Source organism: Anas acuta, chromosome 4 (genome assembly GCF_963932015.1).
Source record: "Anas acuta chromosome 4, bAnaAcu1.1, whole genome shotgun sequence".
Taxonomy (NCBI): Eukaryota; Metazoa; Chordata; class Aves; order Anseriformes; family Anatidae; genus Anas; species Anas acuta.
This window is the reverse complement of record NC_088982.1, coordinates 2,592,512-2,609,863: the sequence shown is the minus strand read 5'-3', so window position 1 is coordinate 2,609,863 and position 17,352 is coordinate 2,592,512. Positions and strand designations below refer to the sequence as shown.

Sequence of the window (17,352 nt, the reverse complement as noted above, 5' to 3'; positions counted from 1 at the left end):
TATATATACACATACACAGTTCTGGGACCATAATGACAAAAATGAAGCAGTAAGTTCAAAAATCCTACATACTCTACCAAAACAAAAACAAAAACAAGCTTATGGGCACCTAATAGTGTTACAACAAATGAGTACAGCTTGTCAAACACCAAGTTTTCACCAGGATCCATCCATCCAAGGTGTAAGCCCATGACAAAGTGTGAAGATGCCGGTTTAATTTAAGCCAAATATAGCAAAGTTTCAGCTGTGAGCAAACAGGCACAAACAAGCACTATTTTCACACACACAAAAAAAACAAACAAACAAAAACCAAAACAAACAAACAAAAAAAAACAACAAACCTGCAGCTTGGTGGAACTCAATATCTTTGATTTTGATCAGGACAAAATGATCTATAGCTTCCTATTGATAAATGTGTGTGTGTGGGGGGGGGGGTTCCAAATTGCTGGAGGACAATGAAATGCAATATTCCAGCTGTCCTCTCTGACCCAGGAGCTCTAACCTGCTGACCTGTGCAAAAGGGAATGGCCCAGTCTGCACTGGTCGTCTTTCTTCCACCATTTATCAAGTCATCCCCTCCTTGACTCTGAACATACCAAACCAGTTAGGCCTTCAGATGACCAAATTTTGATGTCCCCTTTTTCCCCTGTTCCCTTGTCTGTTAGTCAGGAATTTCTCAGTCATAGGTAGTGCTTTTTTCACATCACGTAAGGGCCTGTTTGCTTTCCCTCTTTGCTGCAGCCTCCCCCACGCACTGAGTCATTCCTTCCACTTCTCCCCAAAACTTTGATGTAAAGCCAAATGTCATGAGCCTGCTGAAAAGCCCATCCTCTTTTATGGCCTTTCATTTTCCCAGGGCTCACGGTGCCACTTAAATGAGATGGGAAAGTCACGTGAAATCCTGTGGTGCCTGCATGGGAGTCCGCTTCAACACGAAACTCTGGACTCCTCAACAAGGAGAGGATCACCCCAAGGTGCTCTTACCTGCGCAGGACCTCGTGCTCAGAAATATCAAATACAGCTGACTGCACTAATAACTTTAGCATGGGCACCTACTCCAGATAAGTAGGACATTTAATTCCCATTAACGCTGAGCTAATTAGAGCATGGTGAACAACAACAACAACAAAAGGAAACAAAATCTTTACATTTGTGTAAAACTATTTATGATCACCCTTAAAAATATAGGCCATCCTTTCCTTCCTCGGGCTCAAAGGAGGGTGTATATTCATTGACTAGAACAACCAGCAGCAATCCTCAAGATTTCATCTTTCATCTTTCGTTCAGGGATAAATTTATCTACAAAGAAAAATTGGTAGATATTCATGAATGCAGACAAAGACAGCCACATTAGTCAGAAAGCCTGCATTGCTAAATACAGTATGTGCACTAAGAGTGACCTAAATATCTATAAAATTACCCTGACTAATTTCAAGCAAGAAAAAGCTACCCAGAATTACTTTAATTAGCTTAAAAGGATGCTGTCAGCCACTTCCTCACAGCAGATTTAATACTCCATGTTATTCATTGTACACATAGCATCCCATGGTAGGAAAACAAAGTGCCTGTCTACTCATCACTGTTAATATTACCACTATTTATTCTTATCCAGAACTCCTTAGGAGGTGTAGTTTGTGCTCCATGGTGTGCTCCATCTGTTTGCCCCCCAATGTGTTTTAAAGCCACTTGTCAATTCTAAGAAACAGGAGGAGAGCTAGCTCTGATTAAATTCCACGTTATCTTCCAGAAAAGCCCAGGTGCCGTTGAATGCTCAGCACCAGGGTGGATTAGACCTCAGCATCTCAAGCCACGTTCACTGAAAGCAAGAATTTGTGGCTTTCTTGGTAAAGTTTGGGCTGACTTGCCCAGCACCACCTATGGCAGAATTTGTGTCTCCAGCCTAAATTAAGAGATCTTGTCCCTCACAGTGCTGGGTTCATATTGTACAGACAACCTTAAGTCTCACTTTTGAGCATTCAACTTTTGGCTAAAATGGTGGCCTTTTTGCTAGCAAGGATTCTTCAACATGGAAACTATATGAAAATATCTATAAAATCAGGAGGGGCTTGGGGAAGGGCAACTAGGAATAATGGTACAAGAACGAGGGACTGTCCTTTGACACTGCCTCGTGACAGGTTCAAGAATGCAGTTAAGATGCGAAGCTTCCTAAAGCCAGATCCTGGCAGTGCTTTACATGTGTTCAAAACACGATGGGAAAAATTCAGGGAAGAAGAATCCATTGCAGGGTATTAAATGTAAAAATAAATAAATAAATAAATAAATAAACGGGGGACATCCCTAGACAAATTGCTAGATGTTGAGAGAATATTTGGGAGATTTTCACTGCAGCCTTAAATTCTTCTCATGTTTTCACCATAGTCCACTGGCAGAGAATGGTCAAGGTGAAGTCCAGCCAAAATGGCTATTTCTTATGTCATTTTCAAGCAAGATCGTGGTTAGAAGTCTGCGTTTTTGAGGAGAAGGGATGACATGTCCTGCTTCCCTCTTGGGCTAAGGAAAGGATCGGAGAAAATCCTGTAACACTGACCAAAAGAAAACTAGAAAGGGCTGGAAAAAGCAGCCAGCTTCAAAGAGAAAAAGTAGCCTTCAACATTCCAGAGATTTGGGGCATCCTTCCTATCTTCGGTCTGTTTCCTGAAGCTCAGCAGGGTCCTGAAGGCAGGAAAACTGGACTGGGAGCCCACGAGGCAGCAGAGAAGCCGCGGAGGTACAGACGCTGCTGAAAATAAGTAATCTATTGAGAGCCTCCCTCTTCGTCACCAGGGCTGCATTTCAGCCGAGGGAACAAGAGAAACCCAAACCACAGTCTCCGCCAACCCGGACAGCCCAGCAGGACGCAGCGGGGGAAGGAGGAGAACTTCATCTCGTTAATCACTCCCAACTGTGAGAGACGGGCTGAGAGCAGGCAGCCCTCCAGGCCGTCACTGGGTTTCCCAACCTGATGCCATTCTGCCCACCCTCTGCTCCCTGCTGCCTCCCTCCTGCCTCAGCCCCCGATGCAAGGATGCTCAAATCTGGACAAATAGGGGCAGATTTTGCACCTCACAGGAATCTAAACCAAAGTCTTCCCCCATCAGGATCCGAGCTAATATGTCCTCCAAGGTTTCTGAAGATGCTCGCTGTTAATTAAACCTGTCCCAGAGGTGATGCTGTGAGCACACAACCCAGTGAGTGCTGGGGGCTCCTGGTCATGATGAGGAGGTGAGAGGAAGGCACCATGCCCATCGTGAAACACACGAGGAGAAAAAGACAAGCATCTCCATCCTGCCATAAATAAATGTAATACCATGTTGGCATGCCCTACCTGGGAGGGTGAGGGCTCACATCTCTGAAGGCATACCAGGCTGCTGATTTCATATTATACTTTAGGCACTAGAACGCAATTAAATGGGAAATAATGAACTAAAGCTGCTAAGGACAACCCACAAACACAGTGACATAGGGCAACATTGCATATCCCCATCATGTGTTGTCTCCTGGAGCTGGCTCAGTTCCTCTCCCATTCCCTGAATTTGGTGAATGGTTCAAGAAATGGGAGAGGAGCTGTGAAATGCCAGAGGGTCCGGCACCCTGTCTGCACCCAGCGGAGCCTCCCCATCCCCACTATACTCACCCACCTGCCCTTCAACTTTGGGGGCCAACCTGCTCTCCATAAGAGCTCCCCACATCAAAATTAAAACAGAATAAAAAAAAAATGCATTACAAAAATGAATAAACCAATAAAGCCTTGCATATGAAAGCCCCTCACTCACCAAGGCTGACACGCATCTTCCCTCTCGCACCTGGGCCCCTGGACGTCCCTTTGGCTTCACGGGAGGATCTGGCAGGGCTGGCACAACAAATGGCTCTGCAGGATCTCATGAAGTTGGGTTTGCCATAACTCATTCACGGTGCCTTGCAAGGAGGGCTTCAGGGAACGAATCAATTCTCTGCCAGTCCCCCTGGCCCTTTGCTCTCCCTTTGCGATGCCTCCCGCTCACTCCAGCATTAGGAAACCTTCCAAATGGAAATGTAAGGAATGTAAATTGATGTCTTCTCTCCAACATGAATTATCTGACTCCTGCGGCCGTCTCTGCAAGATCATTTGAGCTGAACTTGACTGTTGCAATAATTAATTTCCAATCAAGCAAATTTGCGTAAATCTTCCCTTTAGAAATCTGCCTTAAATCAAGGGTTTAGGCACCACATTCCAGCTTGGTTTCATTAAAAATAGATTGCTATTGAAAGCTGCCAGCACTGTAAATACAGGCACCACGCCACCCTGCAGGACGGCTCGGATACACACTTTCCACATAATGAAAACCTGCCCTAAAAGCCGTCCCCGCAGCAAATGTCCCCTGTAAGCTGCTGGGTTGCTATCTGCAGCTGCGACAGCCGTCTCTTCTCGACATATTTCACCTTGGAGGGATGGCTTTGAAGTAAATGGGATGAGGGCTGCAGGAGGAGAGAAGGTCTTGCCAACTAGAGAAATCTCAGAGAGATTTTTTTTGTGCAAGCCACAACCCAGAGAGCAGTCTGCTCCTCCGAGAGAAGAAGAGGAACCCATTTCTGTAGGACATGAGCAACATCATCAAGGCCAAGCCATGAAATATATTGCAAGTGATGGCAGAGGCTGAGGGACAGAAGAGCATCTCAGAGGGTGCTCTTGTGAAAGGGTGGCTGGAAGCTTTCTGTTTCTTCCCCCAGGACCCTACCTGTCCCAAACACCCAGCTTTATGGCCGTGCCCTTTTCTTGGAAACTGTTCCTCTGCAGGAGGAAAGGTGCTGATGAGCAGCTCTGGTGCTTTTAAAGGGGTGTGGACACTCACATCACAGAAGATGGCCCTAACAACATGGAGAGTCCAACCCAGTTTTCTGGAGACTGAGGATTAACTCATTAAAGTACAATCTAACAACAGGTCAACACCTTCAAAGGGTCATACTGTTGTATGGAAATTCAACAAGATGCTCAGGAAGAAATAAATTCATTCTCTTAAAGTGGAGTCTTCACCCAAGGTGTACAGATGAGGTCTTCCCCGTGACACAAGCGCTCCAGGCACCACTGAAGTCCCTGTTTCTGATCCATCTCTGGACAGCTCTGAGGTCTCTAAGAGGACTGGTGTCTCTGCGTGGTGGTGATGCTTTCTTAAAGGAAAGGATTGATGCAGAAAAAGAGGAGGAAGATGTGGAGCTGTGTAGGAGAATATCTAGTAATCCTGATTTCCAGCTTCCTCAGCCACCAAAACCACAGGGAGGAATGAAACTTCAACAGCACAAGCCTGCCTGGTGGTTAAAACACACCATGTATTTTGGCCCCATTAATGAATGAGAAATCTCATGGAGAAACTGGTGTCCCAGCATGCTGTTCTGAGACCCACCACTGGTGTTGTGTCAAGGGAAAAAATTGGTCATATTTTATCATCACCAGGATTCAGGAGAGGAACTTTCTTGTTTCAGGAGGGTGTCTATGCACCCTTCTCAGACTCCAGCTCATGCCTCAGCATGAGGAAAATGGGACAAGATGCAAATGCATTGGGCTTTGGGGCTGGGATATTCAGTTCCCCAACATAAACATTCCAAAGAGTCTAATCCAATTCATGAAGGTTTCATGAATTTCCCTTTGTTAATGCTGCCCAGTAAATATGAATATAACCCAGAATCCACCATTTCAGCCTGCTGGTTGGCTTGACCAATATCTTTGGCAAAGACCAGGTCCATTCCTTCCAGTGCATTTATGGTCCTTACTTAGTCCAGAACATCGCCTGAGGATCCAGCTGAGGCTGGTCTTCTCCATGGTGTAAAGGGTGCTAGGAAACTTCAGTCCAGCTCTGCAGTGACTAATTCTGCTTGGTCCTGAGAAGAGTCAGATACTCCCTTCCTCTCTGCCTTCCCAAACCTTTTCTCTTTCTACCAGATCAGAGATAGCAACCCAAAACATATCCTACTGTCCTATAGCCTTGTGCAGATGGTGTCCTCTTCTTCTCCTCCCCTGCCATGACTTCCAGTTCTGATGATGCAAACTGGTTCCAGCTGAAGGAAAACGGGTTGCCTCTTCAGGATGAAACTTTTGAGGGCTTTCTGCTGTCCCTAGCACTTTCTTATTCACACAGCCTGAATTCAGGTTGGAGAAGATACAGTTTCAGCTGAACTGAGTCTTAGCGGGACAGCATCACCCTTTTTTCAAAAAAAAAGCAGCATCACTCCTAGGAGCTATTGAAACGACTGCACTAAGAACTGGAACTCCTCTGCCATGTGCTGCTTGAAACACGCTGTCAATACTTAATAAATAATGGGGATCTATACTGAAGACATTCCTGCCATTAATCACTAGCAAACCCACATCCCCAGTAAGTGCATTGATAGCACATCTTGAATCCAATTTCTGCTTCAAGATACTTTTTAAAAAAAATCAAAGTATAAGGTTTCTTATTTTTCTGGTTTGTGCCTCACTGGCTGGGTTAGGGGATGCTTAAGAGACCGCTGCAAAATTAGTTTCATCAGCTACTGTTCGGTTGGTCTCAGAATCTATTTTCCAGGCTCCAAAGCAAAATTACAGTCCTTCAATATTAAAGTATTTGCAGAGTGGCATTACGCAAAGGTGCTGCTGTATTATTTACCATGGCAACTCAGGATGCTAATCTATCTTTTCCTTAAATGTGGAAGAGCCAAGATACTCAGAAATAGTCTGCCCTTAATGTGACAAAATTAATTTGTGTTGCATAAAGCATTTTTCTTACCAGAGAGGCCTCCCTGCCATGGCAAGCAGAGCTGGGGATGGGAAGAGTGCTTGCCCATGGATTAGGTGATATGCCTGGAGCAGTCAGGCTGCTTCGTTCTTTACCTTTCCTCCAGGATGGGTTGGAAAGGCCTCCAGGAAGACCTGGATGTCTTACAAAGAATAGCATGGGACTTCCACCAGGAACCTCTCCCTGGCTTTTGCCTCAAACTGAGTTATTCTAAGGATTTTGCAGTGGGTGTTTTCTCCTCAGCTCAGGTATATCCTGAAACAACACACTACAGTGCCTATGTTTCCCTTCAGTTGATTTAGGTCTTCCACCTTTAGATTACATCAAGTCATCTGTTGTTTTCCATCACTGCTGTCATGACTTGGACCTTGTGGTTCACAACAGGGCATGGACTCATAGAAATACTGGCAATGTTACAAGGTAGAAGCATGCCCCAGCCATGTCCCAAATGTCCTTTAGGGCACATCCTAGGCCCTTCCCCTAAAACACCCCACTGGAGGATGAATTACAGTGTACTTCATCTCCTTCCATACCTGCATATCCAGATCTTCCTCAGAAACTCAGCTGGACAAGGCACTGTCTCCTGACATGAAGTCAAAATAAGGCCAAGAAGCACCAAGGAGCCTGGGGACTTTGGTGGATTACTGCTGCCCCATAGAGTTGATTCAGCTTCTGTTCATCCCTCCCGAGGCAGGAGGTTGGCACAGCCTGCGCTGTGGGAAAGAAGCACATTTTGCAGAAATGGCATGATAATATGTGGTTATTAGCAGAGGTCTCGTCCACTCTAAATATTCGGTGTGGTTTGTGTGGTGTTCTCCTTCCCTTCGCCATTGGTGTCTGAGGATTGGGCTGACGTGCTATTCTTAGCTTAGGTCAACATTTACTTTGGAATTCCAGTATTTATTCAATGCATAGAGGCAGACACGTGTCCACAGCCCAGCAGTTCGTGGCCCCAAACCTTGCGAATTCCCCTCACAAAGCCCGTTCCAATTTGTCAGCCCTCCCTTGCTAGAGCAGCCCAACATCTGCTGTCGTGCGATCCACCCACTGCCACCAACCTCTTGACCAGAACCAAGACACACAAGAACTGTCAAATCCCATCAAATTCACCAAATCTTGGATTTTCCCTCCAGCCACGGCAAACCACAGATCCCTCGCTGAAAGGTGGTCCTTTGCCACCCCACAAAGTTGATGGAGTTCTTTGTGGTCACGAATAACCTTGGCTAATTACAGTACCTTGTCACACCCATCACCACTCACTGGTCAACATAAAAATCAGTGTCCTAGGAGCTATTGAACTGGTTTCCAAAATAAATAAATAACTAAATAAATAAAGTCAAGGATTTACTTGTTCTGGAGTTTTGAAACACACTGTTCTGGCGGGTGGGTGAGGGATGGATTTGGGCAGGTAGGTGCCAAAAAATTCAAGAATCCCTTGGCATTCTCCTGGCTTTGGAGAAATCTTCAGGAGAGGATGGAAGTAGGGTAGGAATAGTAGGAAGCCCTGTCAGGTGCCAGAGGAACTGGTCTAGAGTGGAGCAGAAAGGACAACCCTATGCCACAAGGGCAGGACCACTCTACTCAGTCCTGCAGGAGGGAGAGAGCCCGGAGGCACCACGTTCATGGGGTTTCTGCAGCAACACATCTGCTCTCCCTGTATCCCATCCCACGCTGACCATGTCAAAACCATACAATCCCCTGGCTCCCTCCTCTTCTCACTCTGTTATCTTAGCCCCTGTAACTCCCAGCTCTGCCTGTTCCTCATCACTTTCCCTGCAGTCTCCACAGGCATCTCTCATCCAGCCTCTTTCCTCTTTTCTGAGGGCCTGTGCACCAAAACCCTTCACCTCGATCCCAATCACTAATCTGTCCTTGGCTCACTCCCCACATCCATCTCCACTCCTGCTGCCATCATACCACCCACGTGGCCTTAATCTCTCCACCAGGCTGTCTTTCTCCTCAGGAAATCCATCTTCCGTCCTCCAGCTCCTCCACCTTCCTCTATACACCTTACCGCTTCCAAAACTTCTTTTTCACAAGACACGACCCAGCCCCACGCTTCCTCACCTAAATATCAACCACCTCTGCACCGCTCCCTCTCTGCTGCCTCGTCTCTGTGTGTGCACCCACCTCGTCCATGCCCTTTTCAGTCTCAGCTGGAGCATTGGTGCTGACAGGCAACACAAAGCCCTTTCACATCACCCCATGTGGTGGCCAGGAGGGACTTGCTTGGGAGAAAGGCAACAAAGTCCTTCTTTATGGGATCTGCATACACATGGCCTTCACAGCGCTGTGGCGAGCGGTGCCAAGCGAGTGATCTGAATGGAGATGCCCCTCGCTGAATTACAACGGCACTACCAACCCCAACCCACAATGTGTAATGTAGTATAAATGTAATCGTCTCTGCAGAATGAAAGGCACGCTGCCAGGCCGCACACAGCTTGGCCCTGGACAATAAAGACATAATTATGGCTTCAGTGGGTTTGCTTTGCTTTGAGGTTTCCATCAGTGGTGAAATGTTGTTCCAACCTAACCTTCGGGAAGTGGATGATCTCATGAGCTGAAACTGCAGGGGCCAAGCTCACCAGAGAGCCTATCAAAACGGGATTGCTGATAGCTCCAGTCCCTTTCCCCTGGAAGTCCCTGATATACCTTGCCCTCTGGAGGAGCTTCCTCAGCCCCAGATTCATGTGCTAGTTGCAGATTTCTAGCTGTTGCTCTTGGTTTTCCCCTAGCCTGGGACATCAGGAAAGCCATTTTCCACTCTGCACCCAAATAAAACCAGAGGATCAATGCAGTGTTCTGGCAGCATCATTGCAATGTGAAGTTTTGATCCCACAGCAGTGGTCCCCTGGAGCATAACAGCACCATGTCCCATCAGACAGTCTCCATTAAGCGTCAGGTCCGTGCCCACGTTGTGCTGGGCATCCAGGTTTGTCTGTGATAGCCCAGCACAGCTCCTTTCTGGTTTCCATGCCCAGGTTTCCCTTCTGCAAAATCCAGCACAGAAGGAAATAAATAATAATAATAATATATAATAAATACACTCAGGAAGCAGCCACGGGCTGATTGCACCAGGAATCATTCTGCATCTTGCAGGTTAACCAAAGACTCACCACTCAAAGTCAAACCCTGATGACAAGTGTCAGATGAGGAATGGCACTGCAAAGCTTTTCCTTTTGGAGGGAGAGCAGGGGAAAGCCAGGCAGTAGTTTAGAAAACTAGGGAAAACCTGGCATGCACCCTTGCAGCATTCCCAGGCTTTGTTAGGGACCATTCATTGACACAAACCAGACCAAAACCTCATGAGGAGATGAAACCATTCTGATGGCCATTTGGCAGTTTTTGAACCCATTCTCCATCCTATTTTATTTACTACAATAGAAGTAGCTATTACCTCTACTTAATGGTGCAGCACACCTTGTAGAAGAGCCAGCTTCTCCAGGAGATGCTCATGGATTTATGTTGGCCAGGATAAACTCTTGTCTTTTTTTTATTATTTTTTCTTTCTTCTATTTCTTAAGAATGGTCTCCATTTAATGTTATCATATTACTTCCTTTCTGTGTCTCTAATCATTTTGGTTCATCTTCCTTAAACATGGAGGGGGAAAGCAAAAAGAGGAAGCCAAACCTGATTAATCTATCTCGATGAAATCTCCAGGGCCTAGCCGACTTCTCTCCTTGGCATGGTCAGCCATCATTATCATGGATTTGCTGGCAATTATTTATGGTCAATTGCTACTCTCTGCAGACTTCCTAATGTTTCCGTGAGTTCTTTCACCCCTGTACCTTCCCTTCTCTTTAAAGGGAAGGTCTAAGGCTTGGAGAGCTGTGAACCATGCTGTTGGTCTCCATCACAGCTCGGGAAATTTTGCACTGGCTCAACAGCCACAGCCAAGCTCCACTTCACCAAATCACTGACACCTTCTTCTTCCCATCCCCACAGCTGCTATGACCTGCTTGCAACGTCCTCTTGCTCTCCCTGTGGGGAAAATGGGAGAAATTAGTTTTGCTATGTTGCCTGATCCCTACGGTATTGCATGGAGCCAGGGTTTTGAGTCCAATTTCCTGCCATGGTGAAGGGATCCTGAGAGGCAGGACGGTGGGACATGACAAAAGGCATGCGCTGGAGGATGGGTTTGTTACCCAGTTCAGGCAACTCCCATTTGTTTCTAAGCTCCACATTCATTTTCAGCTCCATTCTGAAAGACATGTTTTGTTGTAAAACTCTTTTCTTTATATGACATTTGGGGATTTTAAGAGACTACAATTAAACCCAGCTTTTACTAACAACGAGCTATTTCCAACAGCACGTTCTTATACTCCAGCAAACATTCCCCAGCTCCAGTCCTCGTCTCTGGCTGCTTAAATTTACTCTGAAAACAATGTATTTGTCATAGTAAACCATTCCCAAGCTCTTCCCTTTCCATGGATTTGAGTACTCAAACAAACAAACAAACAACAAATGAATGCCATTAAAACACCCAAACACCAAGTGGGCTGAACAGAACATTTTAAGACCATCGGCCTAATGAGTACATTTCCTAAACAGAAAATACCTTTTTTTTTTTTTCCCACAAATCCAAACTTCTCATCTCATCACTACCTAGGTTGGTGAGGAGGAAACCATGGCAACTGCTCATTTTAATTGGATGTTTGTTGGCGAGAGAGAATGGGAAAAGATTGCATAATTGGTGCTTGGGAGTCTACATAAACATGACATGGTTTGGAGAGCCGAAGGATTCTGTTAAAGAGGAATGTGATATAGCACATCTGGCACTAGGGTGTATCTACTTTATGTAACACAAAATCAGAGGGTGTCAGGAGCTTTGCACGGCTTCTGCGAAACAGCACAAAGCCTGATGAGTCAGCCACCCCTTGCCACTCCATCAGCAGCCCGAACCTGGGACCAGACTGCAAAACAAGAAGAGGCTTCTCCCAGGCCCTTCCCTCTCCTCTGAGCCCTCTCACCTCCCCACAGAGAGAAACTCTTCCCTAGGCAGCTCCAGTCCTCAAAATGCAGTTTCTTTGGAGTTGGATCTAAGCATTGCCACCAGATCTCAAATTTCCCACCTGTATAAGACAAAACAAGAAGATTTGGGCTGGCTTAGTGCTCTGCCCTTGCTTCTTCTAAAATTCTTCTTTTACCTTTATTTCTCTCTGTTTAAATTCAAATGATGCCCCGTGTTTGTCAGATCTCTCTTTGTCTATTTGGCTAAAATACAGCATTTACTTATCATTGTAACACCTCTACTACAATTCCTCTTGTTTCTACACACCCCCACCTCATTTGCTGCTCACACCAATAAACAGGGCATTGCTCTCAGCTCGGTCTTCACTGCCAACGTGTCTAAGCCTTGGAGTTTAACTGAATAAAAGACCGTAAAGATAATGTCTTCAGCATTGGTTGGACCATAAGTCCCAATGCACATATGGAGATGTCACCATTGGAGTTCTGCAAGGAAGATCTCCCAACCCAAAAAAGCACCTAGGGCTTATCTAGGCAGTGCAGGACTTGAGTGCGTGAAGTCCGGCAATAACAGCTACTGGTACTTTGTCCCTTCTTCCCAAAGCTCTGGATGATGTATTTTGTCCCTTCTTCCGATCACTGTGGACTGAACTTCAAGGGGAATGAGAATGCACCCAAGCTGGATCAAGCAAGGGTGGCTTTAGGGCACCACTCAAGCTGTGGTGCACCACTCAAGCTTTTCAGGCTCCCCAGGGAAGCAGTCTCAACACCAAGCCAGCTGGAGTTCAAAGAGTGTTTGGACGGTGCTCTTGTACTTATGGTTTGATTTTTGGGTGGTCCCATGTGGAGCCAGGAGTTGGAATCCATGATCCTTGTGGGTTCCTTCCAGATTGGGATAATCTCTGATTCTGTGGTGATTCTCTGATTTAGTGCAGCTCAAAATGGATGAACATGATCCCTCCGAGCTGACCACAATTATCTGTGTAGATCTTCTGAGGGCTATAGCCTTTCATCTCCACCTTCATAACTTGATCTCCCATTTGTGTTCTCAGGGTCTTTTTTTGCAACATACCGGTCTTCAGGTTGGACGAAAGCAACCTGGTGTTGCTGATAGACCCAGAAAAGGTGGAGAGAAGGCCAGAATGAAGCACACTTCGCGAGAGTCAACAGATGCCTTCAGAACCACAAGTGGAAGGGAAGTTGACGGTGCCAGGAAGATAAATTACACCCCGACTTCGATGCAAGAATCAAGCCCGTTCTTATTTTGGGATACTTCACGAGCACTCAACCACTCTTAACTCCTGTGGCTGTGCTCTGGGCTCGAGGAGCCGTCGGGAACAAGCTGGCGTGCTCGTGGCCAAGCCTTGCGTGTTTGGAGGGTTAGCAAAGCCCGCTAAGTGGAATCTGGCTGTGCTGTTTGTGTTGCTAAAGAGCAGCACATGGGCATGGATTCACTCGGCTCCGCCAGTTGGTGAGGAAAGGCTGGAACCCAGCTGCATTTCGAAACACGAGACGTAAACAATGATTTGCCAACGAGAGTAAAAGTAACCGCCTCTCAGCAGACACTATAAACAGTCTTGCACATCGAATCCGGAACCATGGGGCTATTAGCCTTGCTATCGATACCCCGATAATGCAAACCGAGGAGAGATTGAGGCCAAATTGCTCGGCTCTTGCGCATCCTCCTCTTGCAAATGCTGCTCTTTCCTCCTTGCCATAGGCAGAAATTGCCCTTCGTCTCTCTCTGGTGCCTGGGGTTGGCTTCTCCGATGCAGTTAAAACCTTGGCGAGAGGCTTTATTAGATATAAACTGAAACTAAACCAGTGGAGGCAACAAACGCCTGTCGGTGGAAGAGCTGTCCCATCTTTGGAGGGGTGGGGGCTTTATTAAATTCCAGGTTTTACAGAATCACAGAATGCTTGTGGTTGACCTCAAAGGGACCTCTGAAGGTCATCTTGTCCAAGACCCCTCCTTAAGCAGGGTCACCCAGAGCAGGTAGTCCAGGACCATGTCCGGGCAGCTTTTGAAGATCTCTTTCCAAGCATGGCCAGGCGCCTTGTGGTACACGTTGCAGCCCAATTTATTCTCGTGTTTGGCTGTGCAGGACAGATTGCCTCCCCAAGGCTCATCAGCCTGTCCACGCGTGTGGCAGCACAGGAGGGGATTGCACAATTTCAGATGTTTGCCTCCACGACGAGCCCACGAGCTGGAACTACGGATGACCCTGGGCTAAAGGGAGTTGCTGACTAGCTGTGATCCCTGACAGCCCCCCTTCTCTTGGCCTCTCCTCCTCCATTGAACCCCAGATCTTCCTACCCAAATGTAACAGCATCCTCCCACCTCCTCACCTCCATCTTCTTGTCAGTCCTGATTCATTTCATCGCTCATCCATGGTGCCTGGTCCCACACAGAGGCAGAAAACCCCTGTCCAGCTCCTGCTCTCTCTTCCATGGGTTCTTCATCACAGCTGGTGCATTTCCAAGCCTGGCAGAGAGCTCACGGAAGCGAGGGCTGCAGATGTATTTAGGAGACAGAAAAGCAAAGAGCAAATTGCTAATAAAGCAATTCAGTACAGAAAGGGACACAGCAGTTCATCCCAGAGCCCTGAGCAGCCCCAAATGGGGTGGGCAAGGTTTGTGCGGGTTCACTTACATATCCCTTCTTCAAAAAAATTAGCTTTTAATTCTTTACAGAAGAGCTTCCATTAAAGAGGGATTAAAAGTAAACAACAGACCAGACGGGGCTGAGGATTATCTTCTGAGTGGAAGGAGACCTGCAGAAATATTCCCCGCCTTGCATGATGTAATGCAGTCTTTCACCTAGCTTAGGGGGTGAAACAAATTAGAGAGAAAAGCCACTTGTTTCCCACAAGAGCAAGGCACTTACCCCTTGCTGAAATCCCGGGGTTTTTGTTCTCTCAGCCTTCTTGTGGCTCCGCTAAATTCCTGTTTAGCAACACAGCACTAATGTTGCACCAACGCTGAAACCATAGGCCCTGCTTTTTCTTGGAATTTGTAACTCCAGATAAAGCTAACACGACTGTTGGGCTCAAAAATGCTCTGCATGGTGAATCTGCTCCAGCTGAGCCTGCCTCTGGGAGGCTGAGGAAGGAGGAGAGCCCTGCAGAGAGGGTGCTGAGCAAGCCAAAAAGGCTGGGTGCCAGCCAGCCGTGTGTGCTGGGAGATGAACAGGGGCTGCAGAAGGGATGCTGGGGATCTATCCGACCCCACAGCCACCATAACCCCAGCTCTTACCTGCGCTCTGATACCCCTGGCCACTTTTGTGATGGAGATGCTTTCTGCCTGCATTGCCAGGTCTATTGCAGACACAAACCTGGCTTGAAACAGCCACAACATTGCCAGGAAGCTCTTGGGATGCCTGGGGAAGGTGCAGAGAAGGCTGACATTGGGGTATCACGTAGAGATGGCTCTTCACATCTGAGCCATTTATCTCCTTGCCACAGGGTCACGCAGGTGCTGAGAGTTGGTGGAGGCTCACAGGGAAGCTGGAAAAATTAATGGAGGAGAAATTAACTGAGAATTGCTAATGTGTAGAGACGTCACCCAGCTTGGGAAGTGGCTAAGACAACACACCTGGAAGATCTTGCTTGGACTTGCATGAAGCACCAGGCTCTGTTCCTGGAGGTTGCCATTAGGACCTGCACCAGAGGAGAATTCCCTTTATTTTCAGGGTTACACCTGTGCCCAATTCAGAAGGACCCTTGAGCCCCTTGCCCTGCCCTAACCCAATGCCTGCCTCTGGTCCCAGCTGCTGGTGCCCAGCAGAGCCAAGCCTCTGAGTTTGGCAGTGGTCCTTGGCCTGCAAATCAGGAGAAGGAGCTTTTTATAAAATAAATAAATAATTAAAAAAAAAAATTAAAGCAATATATCTGTAAAACCCCCTTTCCAGTCCTGCACTTCTTGAAGTGAAGATGATCAAGCAGCCCTAGGTTGCCAGCCTGATCCCACCTTCTTACCTGAGCTGCCCCACCTGGTACAAAGCCCTGCCAGATCTCTTGGTCAAAGCATCACATCGGGTCTTGGGACTTAAAGGATCAACCCCAAATCCTATTTGGTCGCTGCTTCCCAGGCAACATTCCCCACTGCACGAGCATGGTTTGCCTGATGCTTTCCTGGATGTCCAACATATATTTATTTTGATTCTTTCTTTCTTGGGTAGAAGTAAAGGAGAAAGAACAGTACAAAAATATGCTCTTTGAGTGTATTTCATGAATTAATGTTTGTTTTCTAGAAACCAAGTTTATTGCTACTTTTATACCTGAGCTCAGATTAACCTCTGGACATGCTCATATTTCCTTCCCCTTCCATGTGTTTTCTCTTTGCTCATCTGCAAGCAGATCTACCTCCTGCTCAGCAAGGACAAAACAAAAGATTTTCCGTCCCCAAAACACGCAGCCAGAAAGAGATTTCCCCAAAACCACATCTGCTCACAGTGAGGTCCTGCGTCTCCCACTGCCAATGGGCTCGTACTGCCAAGCCCTGGGAGATGCTGCCTATTTTCAATGAAACCCACCCTGACCCTTGGGCTGAGCTCATTTCGGTACCCCAGAAGAGTGAAAGGATTGCACAAGGAGTGAGGTCTGGAGAAATCCATTCATTTATTTCCCCATCTGAAATCTTCAACCCCCCTGTGGCAGCTGGGGAAGGAGGAAAGGGAGCACTCCAAATTCCACTTGATGGATTTTTTGGTCATCTGTTCACAGAAAAAAAAAAAAAAAAAGAAAAAAAAAAAAAAAGAAAAAAAAAGGGGGGGGGGGGAAGAATATTAAAATGTTATTCTCTTGACAGTGTTCAACTTGAATAATTACAGCTCTGGTGTACACGCAGGCTGTCCTGTCCTGGATGGAGACATCACTTCCTAGGATTTCCTTTTCCTTTTTTTTTTTTCCCCTTTTCCTTTTATTTTTTTCCTTTTCCTTTTCCTCTTCTTCTTCTTTTTCTTCTTCTTCTTCTTTTTCTTCTTCTTCTTCTTCTTCTTCTTCTTCTTCTTCTTCTTCTTCTTTTTTTCCTCTTCCTCTTCTTCTTTTCCTTTTCCTTTTCCTTTCTGTTTTTCTTTTTTGTTGTTGTTGTTTTTGCTTTTGTTTTTCTTTTCCATTTTCATTTTCGTTTTAATTTTTCTTTCTTTTTCCTTTTTCCTTATTTTTTTTTGTTCTTTTTCCTTTTTTTTTTTTTCTTTTTCCTTTAGAAACAACCATTGCCAAGTGGTATCTGGGAGCAGCAACAGTGCTTGCCCTTGGCAGGTTTGCAGGGACCCCAGGGGCTGCTTGCTCCGCAGCACGGATGTTACAGAAACTCTCTGTCCTCCACCTCCTGTTGACAGCAGGTGCCCAGGAGAGCGCCAACACCCTGCTGCCGGTGGCACGAATTCATCAGCGGTGTGTTAATTAACTGACAACCAGCCAAATTCGTTCCCTTATCTTGCAGCACACAAATGAGGCTGGTGAGGCAATTCTGCCTGGGAGTGGGCTTCGTTAATGCAATGCTTAAAAGCCAGCCCCGGAAGGAAAACATCCAAGGAAATAGAAAATATAAATTTCTGCCCTGGTGTCTGCATCCTTTCCACCTGGAGTGAGAAAATACAGCTCAGCTTCTGTCTGAAAGACTTTTTAGTACAAA

General features: G+C 46.4%; 1 long non-coding RNA gene across 1 annotated transcript; it reads right to left on the bottom strand.

Moving 5' to 3' along the window:
• Positions 1-1,431: 1,431 nt before the first annotated feature.
• LOC137855420 (uncharacterized) lies at positions 1,432-15,339 on the bottom strand. Its single transcript, XR_011095715.1, has 5 exons — positions 14,971-15,339; positions 14,603-14,661; positions 14,065-14,227; positions 3,774-10,728; positions 1,432-3,393 (listed from the first exon to the last, which is right to left on the bottom strand). It is a non-coding gene; the product is annotated as an uncharacterized lncRNA (long non-coding RNA).
• Positions 15,340-17,352: the final 2,013 nt, after the last annotated feature.